This window comes from Orycteropus afer, unplaced genomic scaffold (genome assembly GCF_000298275.1).
Source record: "Orycteropus afer afer isolate SDZICR_OR568_19922 unplaced genomic scaffold, OryAfe1.0 scaffold00147, whole genome shotgun sequence".
NCBI classification, from domain to species: domain Eukaryota; kingdom Metazoa; phylum Chordata; class Mammalia; order Tubulidentata; family Orycteropodidae; genus Orycteropus; species Orycteropus afer.
The window spans coordinates 4,758,242-4,764,526 of NW_006921734.1; positions in this window are offsets into that span (position 1 = coordinate 4,758,242).

Sequence of the window (6,285 nt, forward strand, 5' to 3'; positions counted from 1 at the left end):
GGATGCCATCAAAAGGAATAACTTATGTGTAATTGGAATTCCAGAACAGGAAGAGAAAAAGAAAACTACTGAGAAAATTGTACAAGATTTGTTGGAAGAAAGCTTTCCTGGTATGGTGAAAGATGAGAATATAGTCATTCAAGAAGTCCAATGAACCACAAACAGCATAGACCCCCAAAAAAAATCACCAAGAAATATGATCATCAAACTCACCAAAACCAAAAACAAAGAAAGAATCTTGATGACAGCAAGGGAAAAACTAAAAGTTACCTACAAGGGTCAGCCAATAACACTAAGGTTAGATTTCTTGGCAGAAACCATGCAGGCTAGAAGACAATGGGATGGTATATATAAAACCCTGAAAGAGGAAAATTTCCAACCAAGAATTATGTATCCAGCATAATTGTCTCTCAAATATGATGGTGAAATTAGGAGATTTCCAGATAAGCAGAAATTAAGGGAATTTGTTAAAACAAGATCAACCTTACAAGAGATGATAAAGGAAGTCCTTTGAGCAGAGAAGCAACAACAGCAAACAACTGACCATTAACACACATGATGATATAACCCAGAAACCAACCCAGCTCTGGAAGTATCCAAAGTACATAAGCCTACAAGATTGTAAACAGGGAACCAGAGACATCAATTGGCAAATGAGGACAACTACAAACCAAAAAGTGGGGAAAATTGCATAGTTACAGAACTTCTAAATGGTAGGGAAATCAAGACAACTACAAAATAGAATGGACTGTTCTAAACTAGAGAAGAAAACTATAAATCACAGGGTAGCCTCAAAGAAAAATGATAAACCTTCATATCAAAATCAAAAATAGGACCAGCACAATGTTTAGCAAATACTAGAACACTAGCAACGAAGGAAGTGATAATATGATTCATAAATAAAATGAGCTCAGTGCAGAAAATTATGTGGCACAAAGAAATCAACACCATGGAAAAGCACATAACAAAAATGACAGCAACAAATTCATACTTGTCAATAATTGCATATCTAGCAAGGCACTTCTCTCTAAGATTTATAGAAAATGCCAATGCCTCAACACCAAAGGAATTAACAATCCAATTGAAAAATGGGCAGAAGACATGAATAGACACTTCACCAAAGAAGATATTCAGGTGGCCAACAAATACATGAAGAGATGCTCAGGATCATTGGCCATCAGAAAGATGCAAATCAAAACAACAATGAGATACCATCTCACCCCAGTACTGATTGCAAGGTTGAACGAGACAGAAAATAATAAATGCTGGTGGGGATGTGGAGAAATTGTGACTCTCATACACTGCTGGTGGGACTGTGAAGTGATACAACCACTATGGAAATGAGTACGGCCATTCCCTAGAAAGCTGGAATTGAAGATACCATTTGACCCAGAAATCCCATTATTAGGTATATATCCTAGAGAGGTGAGAGCCAGGACAGGAACAGATATGTGCACAGCTGTGTTCATCACAGCACTATTTACAATAGCAAAAAGATGGAAACAACCTATATGCCCATTAATGGAAGAGTGGATGACCAAACTATAGTACATACACACAATGGAATGCTATGTAGCACTAAAGAATAATTTAGAGTCTGCAAAACATCACATAACATGGGTGAACTTGGAGGACATTATGCTGAGTAAAATAAGTCAATGAGAGAAAGACAAAATATAGTATTATTTTGGTGTTGTGGAGGGTCAAGGAAAGGTTTATATATGGAGGGAAACTTTCTTTGTTGGTTGCCAAGGGTGGGGGAGAGGGGCGGGAACACTGCAAAAAAAAAAAAAATGTATTGACCCATGTCACTTTAGTTTTGTGTATTTCACTGTATGTAAAAATATTTCAATAAAATGCATTTAAAAAAAAAATAATAATCAGTTGTATTCTTCGACACCAGCAAAGAGATTGCTGAAAAGAAATAAGGAAATCTATACTATTTACAACAGTTACCAAAAAAAATAAAATAATAAAATACTTGGGAGTAAGTCTTACCAGGGACACAAAAGACCTGTACAAAGAAAACTACAAAAGACTACTTCAACAAGCCATCAGAGATCTACATAAATGGAAGAATATCCCATGCTAGTGGATAGGAATATTTAACACTGTGAAAATGTCAATTCTACCCAAAGCAATCTATACATTCAATGTAATCCCAATCCAGATTCTATCAATATTCTTTAAGGATATGGAATAAACAATCACTAACTGTATATGGAAAGGAAAAGGACCTCAGATAAGCAAAGCACTATTGAAGAAGAAGAAGAAAGCAGGAGGTGTCACACTCTTGGATCTCAAAACCTACTATACAGCCACAGTAGTCAAAACTGCCTGGTATTGGTACAACAATAGACACATAGACCAATGGAATAAAATTGAGAACCCAGAAAGAGATCTATTGACCTTTGGTCAGCTGGTCTTTGACAAAGGGCTAAAATCCATTCAATGGGGGAAGATATTGTCTGTTTAACAAATGGTACTGGCAAAACTGGATATCCATTTGCAGGAAAATGAAACAAGATCTTGATATTTCCAATTACCTCGTATGCATGTGAGAGCTGGACAATGAATAAGGAAGACTGAAAAAGAGTTGATGCTTTTGAGTTGTGGTGCTGGCAAAGAATGCTGAAAGTACCATGGACTGCTAAAAGAACTAACAGATCTGTCCTGGAGGAAGTGCAGCCAGAATGCTCCTTGGAAGCAAGAATGGCCAGACTTCGTCTCACCTATTTTGGTCATGTTGTAAGAAGGGACCATTCCCTGGAGAAGGATGTCATGCTTGGTAGGGTGGAGGGTAGACAAAAGAGGGGGAGGCCTTCAACAAGATGGATTGATATGGTGGCTGCAATGATGAGCTCAAGTATAGCAGGGATTGTGGGGCTGGCGCAGGATACGGCAGTGTTTCATTCTGTTGTGCATGGGATAGCTATGAGTCAGAAACAACTTGATGGCACTTAACAACAACAACAACAACAACAGACTATCAAGAATAACCCAAAATGCACAAACAGCAGAAGATATACTAGATGAATGGGACCTTCTAAAAGACTGATCCAAAAGAATCAAAAGAGAACCTACATATTGGGACAAAAATATATTTGGCAAAGACATATCAGAAAAAGGACTTATCTCTAAAATTTATAGAAAATTCCAACACCTCAACACCAAAAAGACAAATAATTCAATTAAAAAATGAGCAGAAGACATGAATAGACACATCACCAAAGAGGATATTCAGGCAGCCAACAAACATAAGAAGAAATGCTCAACATCATTAGCCATTAGAGAGATGCAGATCAGATCAATGAGATACCATCTTGCCTGAGCATTAGTAGCAAAGTTCAACAAAACAGAAAATAACAAATGCTGGTGAGGACGTCAAGAGATTGGGATTCTCATACACTGATGGTGGGACTGTGAAGTGACACAATGGGAAAGCAGTATGTCAATTCCTTAAAATGTTGGAATTATAAATACCATTTGCTCCAGCCATTCCATTATTATGCATATATCCTAAAGAAGTGAGAGCCAGGACAAGAGCAGATGTATGCACACCCATGTTCATCACAGCACTATTTACAATAGTCAAAAGATGAAAACAACCTAGGTGCCCATCAACAGAAGAATGGATAACCAAGCTGTGGTACATACACAGAATGAAATACTATGCACCCCTAAAGAATAATGTAGAATTGGCTAAACATCCCAAAATGTGAATGAACTTGGAGGATATTAAGCTGAGTGAAATAAGTCAATCACAGAAGAACAAATGTTGTACTATCCATTATTGTAAAAAGTCAAGGAAATGTTTATATATGGAAGGAAAATTACTTTGTTGATTACCAGGGGTGGGAGGGGAGGGAAGGGCACACTGCTAGATAGGTAGAGACAAGTATTAATTTGGGTGAAGAGAAGGGCAGTGTAGCAAGTGTGAGTGATCAAGATGGTGGCATTGGGGAAGAGGAAGAGATAGAGAGGAGCATAGGTTGTACAGACAGCAAAGATGAATCCTTTTGCACATACAGTGCTGTGTTGTCTGTGATGGGAAACATTGCTCTATGGGTGGATATACGGGTGAGCAGGCTGAATAATCAGGTATGTCCATGCAGGGCGGAGTGTACCCATGACCATGTATAAGGTTGGCAGACAATGTTTCTGCAAGTGTATTTGTATGTTCTGTAAAAATTCCCAGGTATGTAGTAGAGCTGACAAAGGACAAGGTTGCAGCCACTTCTTGGGCACAGCCAGTTACTCAGAGGGAGCATGTAGTTGCACCTGTGGGCTCAGGATCATAGTGGCAGGGACATCAAGCTCAATTGGCATAACATACTACACAAAACATTGCTCCACATCCTACTTTGGTGAATAGCAACTGGGATCTTAAAAGCTTGCAAGCCTACATCTAGATGAAATGATGGGTCTCTCCTGGTCCAGAGTAATGAAGAATTAAGAAAACCAAAGAACATGGAAACAATAAGTCCAAGCGAAAGGTACACCATGTGATCCTCACCTTATATGACTATGAGACCAGAAGAGGTAGATGGTGCCTAGCTATTACTGTCAACCACTCCGAGGGGGATCTATGTAGGAGATCCTGGATAGAGTGGGATAACAATGTGAAACAAAACTCAAATTCATTAAAAAAAAAATTAAAAAATAACCAGGTTTGCTTGTCTTATAGAGCCTTGTGGAACCACTGAGACTATGGCCTCTTGCTGCCCTTCTAGTCTGGAACTGAACCTACTCCTGTGGCTTCCAGCCAGACAAACGACAGGCATATGAGCTGACTATTTACATTAAGTAGGTACACTCCTTGGAGAGATCAATCGTGGGACAATAGAAAGGAGAATAGAAGGGAGACAGCTCAGGGCACAGGAAGGATACAGGGAAGAGGTAACTGTGGGGAGGAAGTGGAAGGGGAACTGTTGCACTGTGGGAAATTGCAGTCAATATTATGAGACAGGATATAAGAGAGCTGCTGTATGGAAAATGAATTTGTTCTGTAAATTTTCACCCAAATCACAATAAAATTATATATATATATAAAAACAGTTCATCAATTTCATCATTTGGGAAAATAACAGTTGATTCATCTGTTGCAGTATTTTTGCTAAAAAAAATATTAACTATGCAATTACAAATGACATATATTAGCTATTTAATATCTAGGCAACCTCTTGATAGTATTTCCTCTGAAGAGTCCATTATGCGTTTTTTTTTTTTTGTTTGTTTGTTTGTTTTGTTTTTGATCCTGCTTGCTGCTTTCGTTTTGCTGTATCCATAATGTCTAAGAAGCTCAGGTAGCATAGTGCCAAAGGCATGTGACTGCTAACCAGAAGGTTGACAGTTCAAACCCATCAGCCACTCCTCGGAAGGAAGGTTGGACAATCTACTTCCGCAGTGCTACTGCCTGGGAAACCCAAGGAGGGGTCGCTATGAGTCGAGTTCAACTCGCCGGCACATGACAACGACAACAACAACTTAATGTCTAAGTTTAAAAATAAATAAATAAAGGTACAAAAGTGATATGGAATGTAATTTACATCCCATATTTGCTTACAATCTAAGTGAGGAATCAAAATCAACACACATGAAATAATTAAAGAAGAATTGTGTAGTGTCATAATCAATTGAATTCCATTTATGAGCTAGAATATTCCAAAATGGGAGCACTTTAAAGAGTAGGTGAGACCTGAGTTTTGTCTCTGATAGTTGTATGAGAGTTGAATTTCCAACTAGGATGAAATAAACATGCCAGATTAGCAAGAATCTGTAAGCAAAAAAAAAAAGAAAAGAAAAAAAAAATCATAAGAAGGAAAATTAGCAAACTGCATATGGAAATAATGAGGTGACTGACATGACTTAAGGTTTCATTTAACAGATTAACGGAAAATTATTAACATCTTTGTAAATGTGACAGAGCACCTATTCTTAGCAAGTTTCTTTTTGTCCTCAGCACCAAGATGCTCAATAAATATCTGCTGAGTTAAAGTGATCTGAGATGTAAGTTAGTCCTACTTGTTCATTTCACAAAGAAAAAAAAGAAAGAAAATTGAAACCCAGAAGTTAGAGTATTTGCGTAAGATCCTAAACATAGTGAATATGTACATTCATCCACATCACTCAATTCCTGTTCCAGTGCCCTTTTGAGCACATTCAAAAGATGAACTTAATATAGTGAGCAGTCATTTAAAGTTCATCTAGTCAAAATCTCCTTGAGGCTTATTGTGAAACTCTTGTTGCAAAACTCTTGTTGCAGTCTATGTGTGTATATATATA